Source organism: Phyllobates terribilis, unplaced genomic scaffold (genome assembly GCF_046119375.1).
Source record: "Phyllobates terribilis strain yellow unplaced genomic scaffold, ASM4611937v1 Scaffold_1__5_contigs__length_1240528914, whole genome shotgun sequence".
Taxonomy (NCBI): domain Eukaryota; kingdom Metazoa; phylum Chordata; class Amphibia; order Anura; family Dendrobatidae; genus Phyllobates; species Phyllobates terribilis.
In genome coordinates, this window is record NW_027362761.1 from 565,780,717 (window position 1) to 565,804,262 (window position 23,546).

General features: G+C 46.6%; 1 protein-coding gene across 2 annotated transcripts in view; it reads right to left on the reverse strand.

Moving 5' to 3' along the window:
- LOC141270649 (ornithine decarboxylase-like) overlaps positions 1-22,139 on the reverse strand; it is a 59,193-nt gene extending 37,054 nt beyond the window's left edge. Inside the window, exon 1 of one of the 2 annotated variants that reach the window (XM_073680740.1) lies at positions 22,006-22,139. The gene's annotated coding sequence lies outside the window, so the exon portion shown is untranslated. Of the gene's footprint in view, positions 1-20,208; positions 20,387-22,005 lie in introns of those variants that run through there. The other variant, XM_073680746.1, reaches the window with a different exon arrangement.
- Positions 22,140-23,546: the final 1,407 nt, after the last annotated feature.

Genomic DNA, 23,546 nt, shown 5'->3' on the forward strand with positions numbered 1-23,546 from the left:
TTTAGCAAAATTGCTTGAAACAGCACGTGTAAATGATACCGCCGAAAAACAAGCTAAACTCATAGAGAACATTGAGTGCAAGGCGGAAGCACCATCTTGTATAGCAAAGCTAACACAGAGACCGCCTGTGCCTCGTATGCCAGGGGCAACTTGCTACAACTGCGGAGGGTCGTATCCTCACCAGAATATCTGCCCAGCAAAAGGGGGGACCTGCCATAATTGTGGAAAACAAAACCATTTTGCAAAAGTGTGTAGATCCAAACCACAATCCCCTCATCCCACAGTACAACCCAGGTCACAAAAAGTCCAAACGCTGCAGCTTACTGACGAGCCTCACAGTACTTATCTATTCTCAGTAACTGCAGAGGGATCTCAAACACTGCACGCACTTACCAGTCCAAGGCGACTTATCCTGATAAATGGCAGTCCGGTGGAAGCCCTAGTAGACACGGGGGCGTCAGTAAACGTCATCAGCCGTGCAGTCTATAGCCGACTCCCGAACAGACCTGCTTTACAAAGCACTAGCCTAAAGATTTTTCCTTATGGTTCAGCATCGGCACTACCCCTGGTGCGGCAAATTTCAGTCAGAACTTGCAGCTGACGGGAAGTCCATCACCGACACTGTATATGTAGTAGAGTGCTCCGCAGACACGCTTCTCAGCTGCAGTACTGCTATATCTCTGGGTCTGGTCAACCTGGTCAATAGCGTCACGGGTCCTTCGGCCCAACACATCATGCATAGGTACCCCAATCTCTTTAAAGGTCTCGGTAAGCTAAAAGACGTTCAGATAAAATTGCATATTGACCAGTCAATACAGCCGTCTGTTCAACCTCACAGGCGCATCCCATTTCATGTCCGCAAACTTGTGGAGCAAGAACTGCAAGATCTGGAAACGTCTGATGTTGTTGAACGAGTTGAAGGCCCGACCCCTTGGGTATCGCCCATTGTTGTTGCACCAAAACCAAAGCAGCCTGGTAAAATCCGGCTATGTGTGGATATGCGGCATGCCAATCTGGCTATTCAAAGAGAAAGGCACATCACGCCCACTATTGATGACATTCTCGCAGACCAGAATGGTGCAAAAGTATTCTCTAAAATTGATTTAAAATCAGGTTATCATCAACTTGAGTTGCATCCAGATTCCAGATACATTACAACTTTTAGTACCCACGTGGGTTTACGACGATTCAAGAGGTTGAACTTTGGTATCTCATCTGCGGCAGAAATATTTCAGAACGTTATCAGTCAGGTTCTATCTGGAATAGCAGGAGTCCTAAACGTCAGTGATGACATTCTTATATATGGTACAACCCAAGAGGAGCATGACAGTCACTTAGAGCAAGTGTTTCAGAGACTGCAAGCCTGCAATCTAACTGTCAATCCGTCAAAATGTGAGTTTAACCAAAAGTCATTAAGCTTCTTTGGATATATCTTTTCTGAGCAAGGAGTTTCAGTAGATCCTCAGAAAATTTCTGCCATAAAGTCAGCTAGCCAACCTCAAAATGTGTCAGAGGTTCGCAGTTTTCTAGGACTAGTCACGTACTGTGGACGATTTATACCTGATCTGGCCACGGTCTCCGAACCCCTGCGACTACTCACGAAAAAAGACACTCCTTGGACATGGACTACTGAACACCAAGCAGCATTCGACTCCATGAAGTCCAGTCTAACTGGCGACACCGTCATGGCCTATTTTGACCCCCTAAAGTCCACCGAGCTGATCGTGGACGCAAGTCCGGTGGGCCTGGGTGCAATTCTCACACAAGTGTCCAAAGCAGGCAACGTCTCTACCATTTCCTATGCAAGCAAAGCCTTAACAGAGACAGAACAACGCTATTCACAAACTGAAAGGGAAGCTCTTGCGGTTGTATGGGGATGCCTTCATTTTCATCTGTACCTTATGGGACATAAATTCACAGTGATAAGTGACCACAAACCGCTCATTCCGCTTTTCAACAAACATTCTTCAAAGCCTCCCCCACGACTTGAACGCTGGTTGCTCCGCCTACAGAACTACCAGTTTCGGTTGAGATACAAGGCAGGAGCTGGTAATCCGGCAGACTACTTCTCGAGACACCCAACACCACAAACTACCAAGGACGACATCCCAGCAACTATCCTTGCAGAGGAACATATCAATTTTATTGTTGCACATTCTGTGCCAAAAGCCATGACTATGGAGGAAATACAACAAACGGTGGATTCCGATCACCAACTTCAGTTAGTTATAGAGACTGTTCGATCTAAAAATTGGAGCAATTTTCTTGCTGAAGCCCGCCTCCAAACACCAGATCAAACAACCTACTTGACAGCTTTCTTTAATGCACGACATGCTCTCTCCGTGTCTGATTCGAATCTACTGTTGCGTAACAATCGGCTGGTGATACCCCAGAAGCTTCAAAGCAGAGTACTGGATCTGGCCCACGAGGCCCATCAAGGGGTGGTGAAAACAAAACAATTACTGAGAGAGAAAGTCTGGTTTCCAGGACTAGACAAAAAAGTAGAGGCACTTATTGAAACTTGCATACCTTGCCAAGCAACTACAATTGACCATAGACGCGCACCCTTACAAATGACACCCCTGCCAGAGGGCCCGTGGTCTGCTGTTAGTGTTGACTTCTGTGTTTTACCGGATCACTCCTATCTGCTGGTTGTCATGGATGACTATTCGAGGTTCCCAGTCATTGAACATGTTTCGACAACCTCTGCCAGGGCTGTTATACCAAAATTAGACAAGATCTTCTCGGCATATGGCATACCGGAAACAGTGAAATCCGACAATGGACCACCTTTTAACAGCACAGACTTTCGATCATTCGCAACCTATCTGGGTTTCACTCACAGGAAAATAACTCCTTACTGGCCTCAGGCCAATGGTGAAGTGGAACGGTTCATGCAATCAATCAACAAACTTTGAGGATCGCTACCATGGAGCACAAGGATTTACAGCAAGAGCTACACAGATTTCTTAGACAGTACAGAGCTACACCCCATTCTACTACCGGGGTACCACCCGCCACTGCGCTGCTCAACAGGCCTATGCGTGTCAAACTCCCGAGCGTTCCGCTGAGTCCTGTTCAAACACCAATTGCTACTAAGGATGCCATATCCAAACAGAAGATGAAGAGGTATGCAGATAAGAGCAGTCATCGTTGCAAGCCGCCGGAAGTTTTGGTGGGAGATTGGGTCCTTGTAAAAAGACTAAGATCTAGTGACAAGTTTGCATCACGATACTATCCTGAACCCTTTCAGGTCACACAAGTCAAAGGCACCATGGTCACTGCTCAAGATCACGGTCGCCAGGTCACAAGGAACGTGTCACATTTTAAAAAACTTTGTGACTATATCCCAGAAACAGACGAGGCAGATGGCGATGACGTCCTGCCGGGTCCCCAGAGCTCAGCAGTTCCAAGGGAGGATACCTCAGAGGACTCGGAAAGTTCATCTGGGACTGAGATGTCTCACCGCTATCCAGCGAGGGCAAATCGAAGACCGCCAGCCCACCTCTTGGACTATGTTCTGCAGTAAAAAGAAAAAAAAAAAAAGAAAAAACCCTTTGTACTAATGTGAATTTTTGAACCGTTATCCAGTTCTATTGTTGTTTTGTTTTGTGAGAAGGTGAGAGATGTGATGTTGTTACTACATCTGTGATTGGTTGGCTGTTATCCTTGTTTCAGTTTCTGCCTAGTAACGATGATGTAATGGGGAGGAGGGGACAAGGCAGGAGAAGGGAACGGAAGCAGGAGAATAAAAGTATGGCTGTTTAAGCCTACCATCCAGCATCTCTGTGTGGCCTTCTGGAGTTCCTTTCGTCTGCATAACAACACCACATGTATGTGCTCTGTGTATACATACAGGTGCATCTCAATAATTTAGAATATCATCAAAAAGATAATTTATTTCAGTTCTTCAATACATAAAGTGAAGCTCATATATTATATAGAGTCATTACAGAGTGATCTATTTCATGTGTTTATTTCTGTTAATGTTGAGGATTATGGCTTACAGCCAATGAAAACACAAAAGTCATTATCTCAGTAAATTAGAATACTTTATAACAACAGCCTGAAAAATGCTATTAAAATCCGAAATGTTATCCTACTGAATGTATGTTCAGTAAATGCCCTCAATACTTGGTCGGGCTCCTTCTGCATCAATTCCTGCATCAATGTGGCAATGTGGCATGGAGGGATCAGCCTGTGGCGCTGCTGAGGTGTTATGGAAGCCCAGGTGGCTTTGATAGCAGCCTTCAGCTCGTCTGCATTGGTGGGTCTGGTGTCTCTCATCTTCCTCTTGATAATACCCCATAGATTCTCTATAATAGATTCTCTATGGGGTTAAGGTCAGGTGAGTTTAATGCCAATCAAGCACAGTGATACTGTTGTTTGTAAACCAGGTATTGGTACTTTTGGCCGTGTGGTCAGGGGCCAAGTCATGCTGGAGAATGACATTTCCATCTCCAAAAAGCTTGTCGGCAGAGGGAAGCATGAAGTGCTCCAAAATTTCCTAGTAGACAGCTGTACTGACTTTGGTTTTGATAAAACACAGTGGACTTACACCAGCAGATGACATGGCTCCTCAAACCATCACTGATTGTGGAGACTTCACACTAGACCTCAAGCAGCTTGGATTGTGGCCTCTCCACTCTTCCTCCAGACTCTGGGACCTTGATTTTCAAATGAAAATTGAAACTCTGGGACCTTGTGGAGTGTGCACTTACTGGGAAGGACCGCCTAACCACAAACACATGGACACGTGAATGTGGCCAGGGACGGTACGGAGCCAGTCCACAACTTTTTTTGCTGACTGGCATAGAGGGAAACCGTATGTACCCTGCGTGTCATTTCTCACAGGAAGTCCTCTATAGCTGCTTGCACTTGAAATGTGGCCTGAACATTACTGCTGGTACTTTTCTGTGGGAATTTGCTTGCCTCCTACCAGCCTGGAATATTTCCAGCAAACTATGGTACAATGCCATGGTATTAACACTGCCCCCAGTACCAGTAGTGAAGCCATCCCCAATTCTTTCTCAGGAATTTTATTTGGTAGACTGAGTGGCTGCCCAAATACATTTTCTCACAAAGGAGCTGAAGATAGAGTGGCAGTAGGTGCAAGTTTCTCCAGCCTGTTAGATATTAGAGGGTGAACAGCAGCACATTGGATCAGTGGTTAGCACTGAAGACTTGCAGCGCTGGGATCCTGGGTTCAAATCCCAGCAAGGACAAAATCTGCAAGGACTTTGTATGTTCTCCCCGTGTTTGCGTGGGTTTCCTCCTCAGTAAAAAAGCAGCCACAGAGCGTCCAGGAACCTTTCCACACACTTTTCTTAGCCAGGACTGCTTCTCAGCAGGGTTGAACGGTCCCACCAGAGAATCCTCATGTGTGCCTTGGCTTCTACCTCAGGAAAGTTCATGATAGCGCTAACCTTGCAGCTGCTATGGGGCTCTTGAGCGGGTGAGAAAGGTTAGCCCTCAGAATCAAATCCTCTGGTGGGCACAATGTTTTTCAATCTGAAACAGCTTCTCAGTGGGAGTTGTATTTCACCACAGCCATATTCTTTAGCTCGGTGAAAGGGCTGGCATAGAGGGAAACCGTATCTATCCCAGCTGTCATTTCTCCGTCACCAGGTTCCGCCCATTGTCACACACGACCATACCTTACTGTATGTTCAGCGGTGAGAGCCACAAATCAGGCTGCTGTGTTACAGCTTTCAGCAACTCTGAAGCGCTGGGCGGTTTGTCAATTAAGCATTAAGCATGTTATCTTCAGCACAGCCTGTTGCCGCTTGGCCAAGGCAGTGCTGCAGTGCTGTCAGCTTATGACTGATGTGATCATTTCGGAGATGGAGGAGGAGGTGCATGAGCTGAACAATGTGATTACATTGAGGTCAAATTGGTGATGCTGTTTTTTATACTAAAGAAAGATCCTATTGTTTTGTTTTTTTTACGTTATTTTTTAAGACAAATGCATTCACTGGGAAATGTCATTTTAACATTTTACAACCTTATCTGGCAATGTGGTGTGTGACACATTATCAGACACATCCTTTTGTATTTATGATGGAGGGACTCTGAATGTCATAAAGCCTATTTTTACAGGGACATCAGACGGCCCTTACTATTCTTAAATGGCCAGCAGTCGGCCGTAGCTATTGTTAGAGAGCCATCAGCCAGCTATGCTTTCTTGTTCCCATTATTAACAAGTGGGTCTCCTATACTGTTATTGCATATCCAGTGACTGCAAGGGCTGCCAAAAATTTGGATGCAACCCAATACCCCTTTGAAGAGTCATAGAGGAGGGTCTCAGTAAAAAATAATGTTCCCATTATAAAGCAGCGGGTCTCCTATAGTGGTAATGCCCATGCTGTGACTGCAAGGGCTGCCAACATTTGGGAAAAACACCACTAAGAATTTAAAGACACATAGAGCAGGGCCACAGTAACAAAGTACGACATGTTCCCATTAGAAAGGAGAGGGTCTGCTATACAGTTATAGGGTATGCAGTGAGTCCAACGGCTGACCAATTTTAGGAAAAACCCCACTATAAATTTAAAGACACACGGAGCAGGGCCACAGTAACAAGGTACGACATGTTTCCATTAGAAAGGAGAGGGTCTGCTATACAGTTATAGGGTATGCAGTGAGTCCAACGGCTGACCAATTTTAGGAAAAACCCCACTAAGAATTTAAAGACACATAGAGCAGGGCGTCAGTAACAACAAATTCCCATTAGAAAGGAGAGAGTCTGCTATACAGTTATAGGGTATGCAGTGAGTCCAACGGCTGACCAAATTTAGGAAAAGCCCCACTAAGAATTTAAAGACACATAGAGCAGGGCCACAGTAATGACAAATTCCCATTAGAAAGGAGAGGGTCTGCTATACAGTTATAGGGTATGCAGTGAGTCCAACGGCTGACCAATTTTAGGAGAAACCCCAATAAGAATTTAAAGACACATAGAGCAAGGCCACAGTTATGACAAATTCCCATTAGAAAGGAGAGGGTCTGCTATACAGTTATAGGGTATGCAGTGAGTCCAACGGCTGACCAATTTTAGGAAAACCCCCCCTAAGAATTTAAAGACACATAGAGCAGGGCCACAATAACAAGGTACGACATGTTCCCAATAGAAAGGAGAGGGTCTGCTATACAGTTATAGGGTATGCAGTGAGTCCAACGGCTAACCAATTTTAGGAAAAACCCCACTAAGGATTTAAAGAGACATAGAGCAGGGCCACAGTAACAAGGTATGACATGTTCCCATTAGAAAGGAGAGGCTCTGCTATACAGTTATAGGCTATGCAGTGAATCCAACGGCTGACCAATTTTAGGAAAAACCCCACTAAGAATTTAAAGACACATAGAGCAGGGCCACAGTAACGACAAATTCCCATTAGAAAGGAGAGAGTTTCCCATAGTGTTGGCCTATGCAGTGAATTCAAGGGCTGCCAAAAATTTGGAGGCACTTCAATGCCCCTTGGAAGAGACGTGGAGGAGGGCCTCATAAAAAATTGTTCCCATTAGAAAGGAGCGGGCCTCGGCTGACAAACATTTACCCCTGGGGGGTATACATGAACATACTGTATTAAAAAAAAAAATTCACGGGCATCATAAACACCCTTTAAAAAAATGATGTGGGTGTTGCATCACGGACCACGGTCACCCTGGTGATATGGTGGTGGAGGATGAGGAGAAGGAGGAGGATAAGAGCAAATAGACAAAATCAGGAAGCATATACCCATGTGTGGGTGTGAAAAGGTGCATGGGAATACACCTCCCAAGAAAAGACACTGGATTGGAGTTTATGTTACGCTGCTATCATTCGGTGGTGTTGAGAAGTCTGGCACAATCCAGCCCTTGTTCATTTTTATGAGTCAGCCTGTCAGCATTTTCAGTTGACAGGCTGATGCGCTTATCAGTTATAATTCCACCAGCGGCACTAAAAACCCGCACTGATAAAATGCTGGCTGCAGGGCAGGCCAGGACCTCCAAGGCATAGAGAGCCAGTTCATTCCACGTATCCAGCTTGGATAACCAATAATTATAAGGCACAGAGGAATCACGGAGGACGTTTGTACGGTCGGCAAGGTACCCCCTCAGCATCTTCCCAAACTTTGCACTCCTTGTGAGAGTACCCCGCGCCTCAGGGCCTGTGCGATGGGAGGGTCTGAGAAAACTCTCCCAGAACTTTGACAGTGTTCCCATGCCTCTGCTGGATTGAAGTTGTGTCTCTCTCGCCTGTACTCCTTGGTTGTCCAACGAAGTGTGCCCTCTTCCGCCAGCGTTTTTAGATGGGAATTTTTTAATAGTTCCGCAACAAGGGCCTTCAGGTACTGCCCCATTTTTGTAGACCTGTCCACCTCAGGAATAAGAGATATAAAGTTCTCCTTGTAGCGTTGGTCTAGAAGTGTCACCAACCAGTAATGACTGTCACCCAAAATTTTGAGAACGCGAGGGTCATGGGAAAGGCAGCATAACATAAACTCAGCCATGCATGCCAGACTACTAACAGGCAAGACTTCCATGTCCTCACCAAGAGGATGACTGACCATGCTCTCCTCCTCCTCCTCTCTGTCCTCTGGCCATCCATGCTGAACAGATGGTATGACAGCTGTGCAGGTAGTACTGTCTATAGTTCATGAAACTGGCTCCTGTCCTTCCTCCTCCTCCTCCTCTTCCTCATTGTCACCCAATCCAGGTTGGGATGAGATGAGGCTTGGCTGTGTGTAATCACCCTGTATGGTTCCTTGCTCCATCTCATCGTGCTCCGCCTGCAATGCATCCTCTTTGATTGTGAGCAAAGAGCGTTTCAGAAGACAGAGAAGCGGGATGGTGACGCTAATTATGGCGTCATCGCCGCTCACCATCTTGGTGGAGTCCTCAAAGTTTTGGAGGATGGTACATATGTCTGACATCCATGTCCACTCCTGAGGTCTTATGTGTGGAGTCTGAACTGAATACCGATGGCCTTGTTGATGCTGGTACTCAACAACTGCCCTCTTCTGCTCACAAATCCTTCCCAACATCTGCAGTGTAGAGTTCCAACACATGGGGACATCACACACCAGTCTGTGAGCCGGAAGCTGCAAACGCTGCTGAAACAAGGCAAGGGTGGCGGAAGCTGTAGCTGACTTTCTAAAATGGGCACACAGGCAGCGTAATTTAACAAGCAGATCCAGCAGCTCCAGGTAGGATTTGAGAAACCGCTGAACCACGAGGTTAACCACATGGACTAGGCATGGTACGTGTGTGAGCTCACCTCGCCTCAGAGCCGCCACCAGGTTCCGGCCATTGTCACACACGACCATGCCTGGCTGTAGGTTCAGTGGTGTGAGCCACAGATCTGCCTGCTCTTTCAGAGCTGTCCACAACTCTTCAGCATTGTGCGATTTTTCATCTAAGCATATTAGCTTCAGCACAGCCTGTTGCCACTTGGCCGAGGCAGTGCTGCAGTGCTTCCAGCTTGTGACTGATGTGGTCATTTTGGAGATGGAGGCTGAAGAGGAGGAGGTGGCTGAGGAGGATGAGGTGCAGGAGCTGTAGACCATGGGGGCAACCCTGATTGATCTAGGGCCCGCAATCCTTGGCGTTGGGAGGACGTGTTCCGTCCCAAGGTCCGACTGGGTCCCGACTTCCACGATGTTAACCCAGTGTGCCGTCAGCGAGATGTACCATCCCTGCCCACAAGCACTTGTCCACGTGTCCGTGGTTAGGTGGACTTTACCGGTAACTGCTTTGCTGAGAGCACGGATAATGTTTTGGGACACGTGCTTGTGTAATGCGGGGACGGCACACCAGGAGAAATAGTGGCGGCTCGGGACCGAGTACCGAGGGAAAGCCGCCATCAGATTGCGGAATGCTTCCGTCTCTACGAGCCTAAAAGGTAACATGTCGAGCACAAGAAGTCGTGAAATGTGAGAATTTAGTAGTGTGGCCTGTGGGGCGTTGGCTGCATATTTGTGCTTGCGTTCCATGGACTGGGGTATGGACAACTGAACGCTGCGCTGGGACAAGGACATGGACGTGCTTCCTGATGCTGCTACTTGAGAGTGTGTAATGACAGGTGCAGGGCAGGAGGCGTCTTCTCATGCACCATGGACAGGGGATTGGTTTGCATGCACAACAGCGGAAGAAGCAATGGTGCCACCTGCAGACACTGTATCTGGACACTGGGGTCGGCCCACAAAGTCGGGTGCTTTGCTGCCATGTGCCTGATCATGCTGGTGGTGGTCAGGCTGGTCGTTTTGCCACCCCTGCTGATGCTGGCCTGGCAGGTGGTGCAAATGGCCTTTTTGGGGTTATCGGCAAAGTCTTTAACAAACAACCAGACTCGGGAAGACCTAACAGTTGTACTGGCAACTCCCTTTGTGTTGGTGTTACTGGGAACGGTTGCCTGCCTTCTGTATGCGGCCACCACACTGATTCTTCCTGCCTGTTGGGGTGCTCTGCCTCCCTCCCCCTGTGTGCTGCTGTCCTCACTCTGCATGTCCTCCTGCCAGGTTGGGTCAGTTACTATATCATCCACCACCTCGTCTTCCACTTCCATACCCTGGTCCTCCTCCTGACTTTCTGGCAATTGTGTCTCATCATTGTCCACCTCTTGTGACACTTTCCCACCGTCGCCTTCGTGTGACCGTGGCTGCTCAAATATTTGGGCATCGCTACACGCGATCTCCTCTTGCCCCGCTTCAAGTGGACCTGGCGAGAGGCCCGAATCTATAAATGGAAAAGTGAACAGCTCTTCTGAGTGTCCAAGTGTGGGATCAGTTGTCTCTGGGTACTCGGCATGGTGGGAGGAAGGAGGATCAGGGTGAGGAATATGCGGTCCAGACTCACGGCTACTGAGACTTGACCATGTGGAAGACAGGGTGGTGGTGGTGGTGGCTAATTGACTGGAAGCATTATCCGCTATCCAACCAACAACCTTTTGACACTGCTCTGGGTTCAATAGTGGTGTGCTGCGGTCCCCTAAAAATTGGGACAGGAAGGTCAGGCGAGTAGATTTGGTTGTTTGTTGTGGTACAATTTCGGCTTGCCCACGGCCTTGTCCTCGGCCTCTGCATGCACCATTACCATCACGTCCAGTTCCCTGTCCCTTGCCACGTGCCTTGCCCATTTTAAATGGAGGACAGTATCTTCCACGCTCACTACAAATGATTGAGTTTGTAGCAAACTTATATGTGATCCGTGTGATAGAGAAAACAGAGTTTTAAATACCTGGCCTGTAGGTAAGGTGTTTGAACAGCAAATTGCGGTGAATTGCTTCAGTGACACACTAAAGGAAATTTTTAATGGAGGCCAGAAATGGCAGTATTTTCAGACAACGTATATGTGATCCGTTTGGCGGAGAAAACACAGTTTGAAATAGCTGGATTTCTAGCGCTCTAATATGGAAAAGACTTGGCTGTATTCTGCAGTGCCAACAAGCAAATGGCGCAGAAAAAATGGTGTTCTCTGGATTGCTTTTTAAGCAAATAATGAGGATTAACATCCAAAGAAAAGTATTCCTGGCCCCTGAGACCTGGGCCTTTGTATAGAAATATCTAACAGCAGCAGAAGGCAGAATTGGAATGGAGCCTCTTGTGCTATGTGCACTGCAGTCTGCTATATACCCTGTCTGCCTGCCTATATACACTGCCTGCCTGATATCTCTGCAGATGGATTAGTCCTCAGAAGGACTGTTTGTTAAGATGGATATGTGTAATGTACTTGTTTTCTCCCTACACTACCTAATACACGATCAAATCTCTCCCTGACGCAGCAGCAGCTCTCCCTACACTGTCTGATCCAGAGTGACTGTGACGAGCATGGCGGGGCCAGGTCTGATATAGACCTGATGACGCTGTGCGGCCAGCCAATCACTGTAATGCCCACAACCAACATGTCTACGGCATTACAGTGCATGGCAGGCAATCCCTGCATGTTCATTGGCTCTCTAAAGAGCGCCAAACATGCAGGGAGGGGACCCGAGTTCCCGCCCGAGCAACCCGGAAATACTCGGCGAGCGCCGAGCATCTTGAGCAGTGAGATGCTCAGGCAAGCACCGAGCAGTAGCGAGCATGCTCGCTCATCACTAGCTGTAAGCCATAATCATCAACATTAACAGAAATAAACACTTGTAATAGATCACTCTGTTTGTAATGACTCTATAATAATATATGAGTTTTACTTTTTAAAGAACTGAAGTGGGGTCCTCAAATCTCTCTTTTCCCTAAACATATACAACAAAAAGAGAAAGGAAAAATTGCATACCCATGTGTCTTACTATTACACATAGTATTTAAATATCCTTTGTCACAGGGATCCCGCAACAGAGAGGGGACATAAGTTTGCGGGGTCTGGTTACCCGAACTCCTGCACTGGTTAGAATGCTTCACCATCATACTAAACAGTGCAGGTTTTCTTTGCTGTGGCATTGCTAGGATTAAGCATTTCAGTTGATCTCCTGAAGCTCTCCATCATGCATTGCCTCAGCCGTACTCTGTTGGTCACTCACTTCTGGTATATATGCTTGCCACGGGCATTTGGGAATTGCCAGTGATTGTTCATTCTGCCTGGTTTGGAGTTAGAGGTGCTGTTCGGTGTTTGGAGTTGGCGAGTTGTTCTGGAGATTTCTGCATGGATTTTGTTTGCGTGTTCATCCTCGTCCCCTTCTATTTGGTTTCACCTACCTTACCCTCCCCTGTGTTACACTCTGTTGTTTGGTTAGTGTATTTTGTATGATTGAAGTTTTCATTTATCCGTCTGTCTTCCCTTGTCTGTCTGGTTAAGTGTAATCCTATACACTTTGGCCTCACACCTTCCTGACTGGGGCAGGGAACAGATAATGGAAATACAGGAGCATAGCAAGGTACGTGACCCCGGCATCTCCACCATCCGGAGTAATCCAGGGGACAGGGATAAACTAGGGCCTTTCTAGTGTGAGGGATAGTGAAGGAGCCTCTTGCCCTGTGAAATACTGCAACCGTACCATGACATTATTACTGGCCCAACTTTTTTGGATCCATTATGGATCCAGTGGCTGCTCTAGCAGGGCAGCTACAACAACTCAGCTTGGAGGTGGCAGACTTGTGCGCACCCATTCACTTCATGCTTAGGGTCCACGGCTCCCGGGCAACCCCTGGTGGAGGCCAAGATTTCTCTACTGGATAGGTTCTCTGGGAGTCAGGATACGTTCGTTGTTTTTTAGTGAGGCCTGCAAACTCTATTTTAAGTTACATCCTCACTCCTCGGGTACCGAGGAGCAAAGAGTGGGGATCGTAATTTCTCTCCTACAGGGTGACCCCCAAGTCAGGGCATTTTCTCCCCTGTCTGTCTCTCAGTCGCTTCAGATGGTTGAGGAATTTTTTCATGCTCTAGGTGATATCTATGACGACCCCCAGCCAAGGCTCTCTGGCTGATTTTTCAGGCTCTGGGTGATATCTATGATGACCCCCAACCACATCTCTCTGGCTGAGTCTAAAGTATATTGACTTCAGCAGGGAGACCGACCAGTGGAGGATTATTGCTCTGAGTTCCGTAGGTGGTCTACGGATACTAAGTTGAATGACTCCGCACTCCGTAGTCAGTTCTGTCAGGGGCTTTCTGTGAGAGTAAGGGTATGTGCCCATGATGAGGAAATGCTGAGGGTTTGAAGCTGCATGTGACGCGCCCCCAGGGCCGTGGGGTACTCGGCAGCCGAGCCTCCGGTAGCCGGGGGATATCACGGTGGCTGGCCCGGTCCGTGGCCCAGGGCGGTCACTCAAAAAGGGGGAAATATGTATAGGGGATTTGTCGTGACGCCACCTGTGGTGTCTGGTGAGGATCACCAGCGCTGCGACAGTCCTCTGAGGCAGATGATAGGGCAGCTTAAGATGGAACGGCTCCCCACAGGTGGAGCAGGCCTCAGGGCAGTGTAAGGAGAAGATGGAGGAGGTGCGCTGGGCGTTATGGTGCAGGGAGGGAAAAGGCACCATCGAAATGAAGGAGCAGAGGCAGCTCAGTGCAGTCATCTGAGTTTACTCACAGTACCGTTCAAGTTCCTCAGGTGCACAGTACTGGTGCAAGCCTCCCTCGTCGCACTGCGTTCACCGGGCAGGGGTTCAGTCCTTCCTCAGGCAGCTCGGGCATACCTGGCAGAACCCCACTTTCATATGTACCTTCCTAGACCGACTTCACGCTGGGTCTTTACTCCCTCCTGCCCTGCGCTTCCCACTGTGAATCCTATTCGGGTGCTGCGAGGTCCCCCCTGTCCATCGGAGTTGCTCAGACCTGCTCGACCTTACTTTGGATTGAAGTGAGAGTTTGGCTTCTGCTATAGAAGTCAGAAGCCTCCGGTTTTTCCAGCCGAGGCTTGAAGCTGCACGACTGGGTCAGGGCCTGGTCCCCTTCTTGCGGCCTAGATCCTCCTGACACCTGGCAGGTTCAGGGTGTACGGGTGCCGCCTGCACTCGCCGTACCCCCTAGGATCCCTTCTTCAGAACGGAGCTTCCTCCCTGCTCCCCTCCTGGGCCTCTGAGGTTAGGGGGAGCAGAACTTTGACAGAGACTCTGTTTCCAGACTGTCTTCACTCTTTCCTCTCACTGACTGGACTGCACTATTCTAAGATGGCTTCTTTTTATATCTTTACTGTATGAGTGCTCCCCTAAACTACTTCCTCCATCCACACCCACTTCTGGTTCCCCCTACCATTTGGTTCCCCCCACTCCAGCCAGGGACAGGGCTCAGCAGCTGTGATCTGCATGTCGCCCCTCCAGCCGGCCTGAAGCAGTGTAGTGTTGGATGCAGGTGTTTGGGGTTCCGTGCAGCACTCCCTCCTTACCTGAGTGAAGGGAGGCACCACACCTCTGAGAGAGGTGCAGTACCTCTGTGGCGACTGAACCCTCAGGGGCGCCACACATGTTTATGCAGCGCCCAGATGTTACAGCATAGTGGATGGGATTTCTAGAAATCCCTTATCCACTATGCGTGCATCTGAATCTGCGGATCACCTGCGGAAACTGACATGCAGCACGTCTTTCAGGACCGCAGCATGTCAATTTCTCTTGCGGGTCTGCATATGGACTTTCTCCATAGACTTGCATCAATGAGGAAAGTCTGCATGTGAATAAAAATCGCAGCAGCTCATTTGCATAATGAGGGCGGAAGTGGTGCGGCTATTTTGCAGCGTTGGGGTGCAGCGACTGCTGATCATGGGCACATACCCTAAAGGTTGTCTTTGCCCTTTATGAGACCCCAGTTTCCCTGGAGGCGGCCATGTCTCTGGCTATCCGTGTGGATTGTCGTCTACGACAGAGACATAAAGAGACTCCCCAATTTTCGGTGGGTCTAGGGAACCTAGGGCTGAGTCAACTGAGGAACCCATGCAGTTGGGGGGTTGACTCGCTTTATCGGTCCTCCTGCAGTTCGGCACAAAGAGGGAGTGTGCTTTTACTATGGTGAGAAGGGTCATTTTGTGGATACTTTTCCATTCATACATAAACACAAACAGCAGCCGAAAACCGGGTTGCAGGGACTTAGCAACTCGGGTGTACATATTTCCTCTGTGGGTGGGTCACAATTCTTTTTACCGGCTGAGATCCATTTTGGCGAAAGTAAGGTGGTTATTTCAGCCTTTTTTGGACAGTGGGGTGGGCTTTACTCTGATTGATGACCAGTTCATCCAGGACCAGGGTCTCAATCCACATAAATTGTCTAGAACTATACCCATAATTGCTATAGACTCTGTACCCTTGAGCCACGGGTATTTTACTCCAGTCGATCGAAAGATACATCTGCAGGTAGGGGCCATGCACTCGGAATCAATCGATTGTTATGTGCTAGAGGCTTGCCCTCTCCTGTGGTTCTGGGACTACCAAGGCTTACATTAAACAATCCTGTAGTGGAGTGGCAGACTCGGGAGGTAGTAAGGTGGGGCAAGTACTGTCAAGGAAACTGCTTGGGCACTCGTTTAGCCAGGGATGATACCCGGTCTCTACCGGAATACTTGTCTGACTTTGTGGATGTGTTCTCGGAACAGGGGTGTTAAGGACTCTCTCCTCATCCTCCTTATGATTGCGCCGTTAATTTTATTGCTAGGGCCAAATTGCCTAAGAGCAGGTTATACAGTATTTCAGGTCCAGAGAGGCAGGCTATGAAGGACTATATTGCAGAAAGTCTGGCCAAGGGTCATATCAGACCTTCCTCATCTCCCGTTGGAGCAGGTTTTTTCTTTGTTAAGAAAAAAGACAGGGGGTTACGTCCCTGCCTAGATTTCCGTGAACTAAATCAGGTCACAATCCGGGATGCATAACCTCTCTTTCTTATTCTGGATCTATTTAAAGTGAGCTTTTGAGAAGCGGTGCCATTGTTTGGAGGTGGCAGTACATCCAGTCATGGTAATCACCGATCATAAAAACCTTTTGTATTTGGAATCTGCAAAACGTCTGACACTTAGACAGGCAAGATGGTCATTGTTCTTCACCAGATTCAACTTTTTTATGACATATAGGTCAGGGAATAAGAACATTAAGGCGGATGCCTTTACTCATTGTTTTCCTGGGGGAGGAGGTGAACCTTTTCCAATATTACAGAAAGGGGTAGTTATTGTTTCTATATGTTCTGATCTGGAGAGGTAGGTCATAGAGGATTAGGGGGACGCCCCTGCTGCCTGTCCTTCAGGCAAACTGTTTGTTCCTGTGAACCTCCATCTTAAAATTTTAAGTGAACATCATGATTGGGTCTTGGCTGGACATCCTGATAGTAAAGCTACCACAGTACTTCTTACTTACCATTTTTTGGTGGTCTGGGGTGCACCAGGATGTTCGGTGCCTCCTGCAGTACTTGTGCGAGTTCTAAGGCCTCACATACTCATCAGTCTGGGGCTCTTCAACCTTTGGTGATTCCCTGTAGACCTTGAACTCATTTGTTGGTAGATTTCATCACGGATCTACCAGTATCAGCAGGTAACACTGTAATATTGGTGGTGGTGGACAGATTCAGTAAGATGTCTCATTTCATTGCGCTACTTGCTTTATCTAATGCCATGACTTTGGCACAAATTTTTATAAAAGAAATTGTGAAATTACATGGGATTCCATTTAATATTGTGTCCTACCCAGGGGTGCAATTTATTTCCAAATTTTGGAAAGCATTTTGTGCTCGCTTGGGGATTCATCTGCCTTTCATCCACAGTTTAAAGGGCAAACTGAACTAGTGAACCAGGATCTTGAGACTTATCTTAGGTGTTTTGTGTCCGAGAAACAGGAGGAGTGGGTTTCTTATTTACCTCTAGCTGAGTTTGCTGTGAATAAACGTTGCCATGAATCTAATGGCAATTCCCCATTCTTCAGGGGATATGGATTTCATCCTCAATTCTGCTCCTTCAACATGAATCGTTCTTCAGGAGTACCTGAGGATGAATGGTTTTCTTCATCTATTACATCAGTATGGCAAGGTGTTTTTGATAATTTGAAGAAGATGTGGTACAAATGTAAGCATATGGCTGATCGGATATACTTGCTGGGTCCAGACCTGTGTGATGGTGACTTGTTGTCCCCGAAGAACACTAAGTTGAAGGTTCCTTCTTGGAAACTCGGACCCAGGTTCATCGGTCCCTATAAGCTTGTGATCGTCATTAATACAGTAGCGTTTTGCCTTGCTTTGCCACCCACTTTTAAGATTCATAATGTGTTTCACCAATCTCTACTCAAAAAATACATTGCTTCCTCTGAACCATCTCCACCACCACCTTCCCCAGTCACTGTTGATGGGAATCTGGAATCACAGATAGCAAAGAATATAAATTCTTTCTTGGTACGCCGGTCTCTTCAGTATCTGGTACACTGGAAGGGTTACGGTCCAGAGGAGAGAATGTGGGTACCAGCACGTGACGTTCATGCGATCAGTTGGTCCGGTCTTTTCACGCTGCACATCCAGATAAACCTGACCCTATTTATATTTAATATTTATATTTGTGTTTGTAGTTACAGTGCTGTTATTTTCTGCAATTTTCTTCTGGCTACACATTAATCCCCTGTGCAGTTATGTTGGACCTGATTGTTAAAATTACCATCATCTGTGCTCACTTTCATTGCGGATACTTAAGGAGTCCATCCGTTCACCTTTTCTGCGTCGCACAAAGACACGGTGGTTGGAACCAAAGATCTCAAATTTGGACTCACCAGACCAAAGCACAGATTTCCACTGGTCTAATGTCCATTCCTTGTGTTCTTTAGCCTAAACAAGTCTCTTCTGCTTGTTGCCTGTCCTTAGCAGTGGTTTCCTAGCAGCTATTTTACCATGAAGGCCTGCTGCACAAAGTCTCCTCTTAATAGTTGTTGAAGAGATGTGTCTGTTGTTAGAACTCTGTGTGGCATTAACCTGGTCTCTAATCTGAGCTGCTGTTAACCTGCGATTTCTGAGGCTGGTGACTCGGATAAACTTATCCTCAGAAGCAGAGGTGACTCTTGGTCTTCCTTTCCTGGGGCGGTCCTCATGTGAGCCAGTTTCTTTGTAGCGCTTGATGGTTTTTGCAACTGCACTTGGGGACACTTTCAAAGTTTTCCCAATTTTTCGCACTGACTGACCTTCATTTCTTAAAGTAATGATGGCCACTCGTTTTTCTTTACTTAGCTGCTTTTTTCTTGCCATAATACAAATTCTAACAGTCTATTCAGTAGGACTATCAGCTGTGTATCCACCTGACTTCTGCACAACACAACTGATGGTCCCAACCCCATTTATAAGGCAAGAAATCCCACTTATTAAACCTTACAGGGCACACCTGTGAAGTGAAAACCATTTCCGGTGACTACCTCTTGAAGCTCATCAAGAGAATGCCAAGAGTGTGCAAAGCAGTCATCAAAGCAAAAGGTGGCTACTTTGAAGAACCTAGAATATAAGACATATATTCAGTTGTTTCACACTTTTTTGTTAAGTATATAATTCCACATGTGTTAATTCATAGTTTTGATGCCTTCAGTGTGAATATACAATTTTCAAAGTCATGAAAATACAGAAAAATCTTTAAATGAGGTGTGTCCAAACTTTTGGTCTGTACTGTATGTGTGTGTTCTGTGTGTATACATACAGTGAAGGAAATAAGTATTTGAACCTTTGCTGTTTTTGTAAGTTTGCCCACTGACAAAGACCTGAACAGTCTATAATGTTAAGGGTAGGTTAATTTTAACATTGAGAGATAGAATATCCCAAGAAAAAAAAATCAAGAAAATCAGATTGTATAAATTAAATACATTTTTTTGCATTTTGCAGTGAGAAATAAGTATTTGATCCCTCTGGAAAACAACACATAATATTTGGTGGCAAAACCCTTGTTGGCAAGCACAGAACGCAGACTTTTTTTGTAGTTGATGATGAGGGTTGCGCATATTTCAGGAGGAATTTTGGTCCACTCTTCTTTGCAGATCATCTCTAAATCATTAAGATTTTGAGGCTGTCACTTGGCAAATCGGAGCTTTAACTCCCTCCATAAGTTTTCTATGGGATTAAGGTCTGGAGACTGGTTAGGCCACCCCATGACCTTACTGTGCTTCTTTTTGAGCCACTCCTTTGTTACCTTGGCTGTATGTTTTGGGTCATTGTCTTGCTGGAAGACCCAGCCACGACCCATCTTCAATGCTCTTACTGAGGGAAGGAGGCTGTTGGCCAAAATCTCGTGATACATTACCCCATCCATCTTCCCTTCAGTACGGTGCAGTCGTCATGCCCCCTTTGCAGAAAAGCAAACCCAAAGTATAATGTTTCCCCCACCATGCTTCGCGATTGGGATGATGTTCTTAGGGTTGTACTCATCCTTCTTCTTCCTCCAAACACGACGAGTTGAGTTAGTGCCAAAGAGCTCAATTTTTGTTTCATCTGACCACAGCACCTTCTCCCAATAACTCACAGAATCATCCAGGTGTTCATTGGCAAACTTCAGACGGCCCTGCACATGTGCCTTCTTGAGCAGGGGGACCTTGCAGGCACTGCAGGATTTTAAACCTTTAAGGCGTAATGTGTTACCAATAGTTTTCTTGGTGACTGTAGTCCCAGCTGCCTTGAGATCATTAACAAGTTCCCCCCGTGTAGTTTTAGGCTGATCTCTCACCTTCCTCATGATCAAGGATACCCCACGAGGTGACATTTTGCATGCTGCCCAGATAGATGTCGATTGACAGTCATTTTATATTTCTTCCATTTTCTTACTATTGCACCAACAGCTATCTCTTTCTCACCCAGTGTCTTACTTACGGTTTTGTAGCCCATTCCAGCTTAGTGCAGGTCTATGATCTTGTTCCTGACATCCTTAGAAAGCTCTTTGGTCTTGCCCATGTTGTAGAGGTTAGAGTCTGACTGATTAATTGAGTCTGTGGACAGCAGTCTTTTATACAGGTGACTATGTAAGACAGCTGTCTTTAATGCAGGTAACGAGTTGATTAGGAGCGTCTAACTGGTCTGTAGGAGCCAGAACTCATAATGGTTTGTAGGGGATCAAATACTTATTTCTCACTGCAAAATGCAAAAAAAATTATCTAATTTATACAATGTGATTTTGTTGATTTTTTTTTGAGTTCTTAGGTATAAACATGTCAGCAATTTCCCAATAAGCAAGTAAAATGCTGCCTATTCATCAGGCGATTTGATTGTTTATGCAGAATAAAAATCATTCTCAGCAGCACATCACTCAGTGTAAACTGCAGATGTCCTGCTGATAACATGATACTGTATGGAGACTAAGTGATCTATTAGTGATCGCTCTGTGCCATCATTCTTCATCAGCTGGTGTAAATGTAAGGGGGAGCATAGGTATCCCTGAAGAGCCTTTGGGGGATGTCACATTAGTGGAGAAAGAATGCCATCTGCTGGCCAGGTGAAATCAGACGGAACCAATTTGTAAAGGAAGTATTGCAGGGGGAGTGACTTCAGGTTCTGGACCTGATCAAGTGACTGGCAGGACAGAGTTCAATAATATATAAGCCCTGTGCACCAAACGGCAGGCAGATTTGGTGTCAGGAAGGAGAGTGGAGGAGACGCAGACCAGAAATGGCGCCGAGGCCAACGTGACAGGCCTCCGTGGGAAGTCCATGCCACCAAGTTGCAGGTCATTGTCTAGCAAGGCCCAGACTACGCCTGGGAAGACCCAGGGTTCTGACTACACCGTTCAAGACCAGGATCTGTGCCCTGAGACCCAGAGACCAGACCACGCTCGTCGAGAGCCGAAACCTAGGCCAGTCCGCCCCAGGCCCAAGAGACTTCCACCGACGGTCAAGCCGCGAAGATCTGCAAGGAGACGACGAGAGAGACATGCCTGCGGTTGCAGAGGGAGACCGTGAGTGAGCAGGGCCATCACTTCCAGCTCTAACATACGGTACCATTGTTGGCCGGGATTGGGACAACAGGTTGGGAGGGGGCCGGTTGGAACGTGAGAGGCTCAACGTGCTTTAATAGACTACATCAGAAAGACTGTTGCTTAGCGGGAAAAAACGGTGACCCCCATTAGGGCCACAGCTGCAGAAAGAACTTACGTGGTAATCCCTGTGAACGGGCGTACCATCTCTGTAGTAGGAATATTAGTATTCTATAGGGTAGAACTTTCATTGCTATTTCAATGGCGTCGTTATTTGGTCCATTGTTGATTAGCTTTGTTATTATCACCAATTGTTTATAATTACTGTAAATTACTACTGCACCTAAACAGAATTATACCGTTCACTGACTGTTCCTGCCTTGTGTCCTCTGTGAGTTGCATCCCGGCGCCGGCATTACATAAAGACGCTGGTAAACAAGTAACCGAGCGACTTGAATGTACGGATGACACTCGTTTAACACCCTGAACTGTTTCTGTGCGATGGTGCAATATGTTTCTATTTGGTCCCCACTTTATCTAAAATCAACCCTGCATATACCTCACATGAATTGTTATTGGAGATCAGCTATCCTTCAAAAGAAATGGAGGAAAAGAAAGAGGAGGGAAGACAAACAACAGCTCTATCCAAGTAGTAAACACATAAATAAATGATAACAGAGGTGTAGTTGAAAAACTCTCACCTTCTAGGATTGTGCAATAGGACACCTTAAAGCATATACAAATAATCCGAATGTGTGCAGCAGCCTGTCCTGCCGCCTCCTGGTTTTCCTCCAAACAAGATCCCAGGGGCGGGAACATGTTGGAAAGCTCAAAGGTCACTGGATTGATCCGGCGCTGCAACAAAACGTGTATTTCATATGTAAGACCACCGGTTGTAGGAACAAGTGGTTTTATTGAAGCAATAAAAAAGTAATAAAATCCAACGCGTTTCAGCTACACTTAGCAGGTATTGAACTGTTAGAATGCATGAATTTATATACAGTACAGACCAAAAGTTTGGACACACCTTCTCATCTAAAGATTTTTCTGTATTTTCATGACTATGAAACTTGTACATTCACACTGAAGGCATCAAAACTATGAATTAACACATGTGGAATTATATACTTAACAAAAAAGTGTCAAACAACTGAAAATTTGTCTTATATTCAAGGTTCTTCAAAGTAGCCACCTTTTGCTTTGATGACTGCTTTGCACACTCTTGGCATTCTCTTGATGAGCTTCAAGAGGTAGTCACCGGAAATGGTCTTCCAACAATCTTGAAGGAGTTCCCAGAGATGCTTAGCACTTGTTGGCCCTTTTGCCTTCACTCTGCGGTCCAGCTCACCCCAAACCATCTCTATTGGGTTCAGGTCTGGTGACTGTGGAGGCCAGGTCATCTGGCGTAGCACCCCATCACTCTCCTGCTTGGTCAAATAGCCCTTACACAGCCTGGAGGTGTGTTTGGGGTCATTGTCCTGTTGAAAAATAAATGATGGTCCAACTAAACGCAAACCGGATGGAATAGCATGCCGCTGCAAGATGCTGTGGTAGCCATGCTGGTTCAGTATGCCTTCAATTTTGAACAAATCCCCAACAGTCTCACCAGCAAAGCACCCCCACACCATCACACCACCTCCTCCATGCTTCACGGTGGGAACCAGGCATGTAGAGTCCATCCGTTCACCTTTTCTGCGTCGCACAAAGACACGGTGGTTGAAACCAAAGATCTCAAATTTGGACTCATCAGACCAAACCACAGATTTCCACTGGTTTAATGTTCATTCCTTGTGTTCTTATGCCCAAACAAGTCTCTTCTGCTTGTTGCCTGTCCTTAGCAGTGGTTTCCTAGCAGCTAATTTACCATGAAGGCCTGCTGCACAAAGTCTCCTCTTAACAGTTGTTGAAGAGATGTGTCTGCTGCTAGAACTCTGTGTGGCATTGACCTGGTCTCTAATCTGAGCTGCTGTTAAGCTGCGATTTCTGAGGCTGGTGACTCGGATAAACTTATCCTCAGAAGCAGAGGTGACTCTTGGTCTTCCTTTCCTGGGGCGGTCCTCATGTGAGCCAGTTTCTTTGTAGTGCTTGATGGTTTTTGCAACTGCACTTGGGGACACTTTCCAAGTTTTCCCAATTTTTCGCACTGACTGACCTTAATTTCTTAAAGTAATGATGGCCACTGCTTTTTCTTTACTTAGCTCCTTTTTTCTTGCCATAATACAAATTCTAACAGTCTATTCAG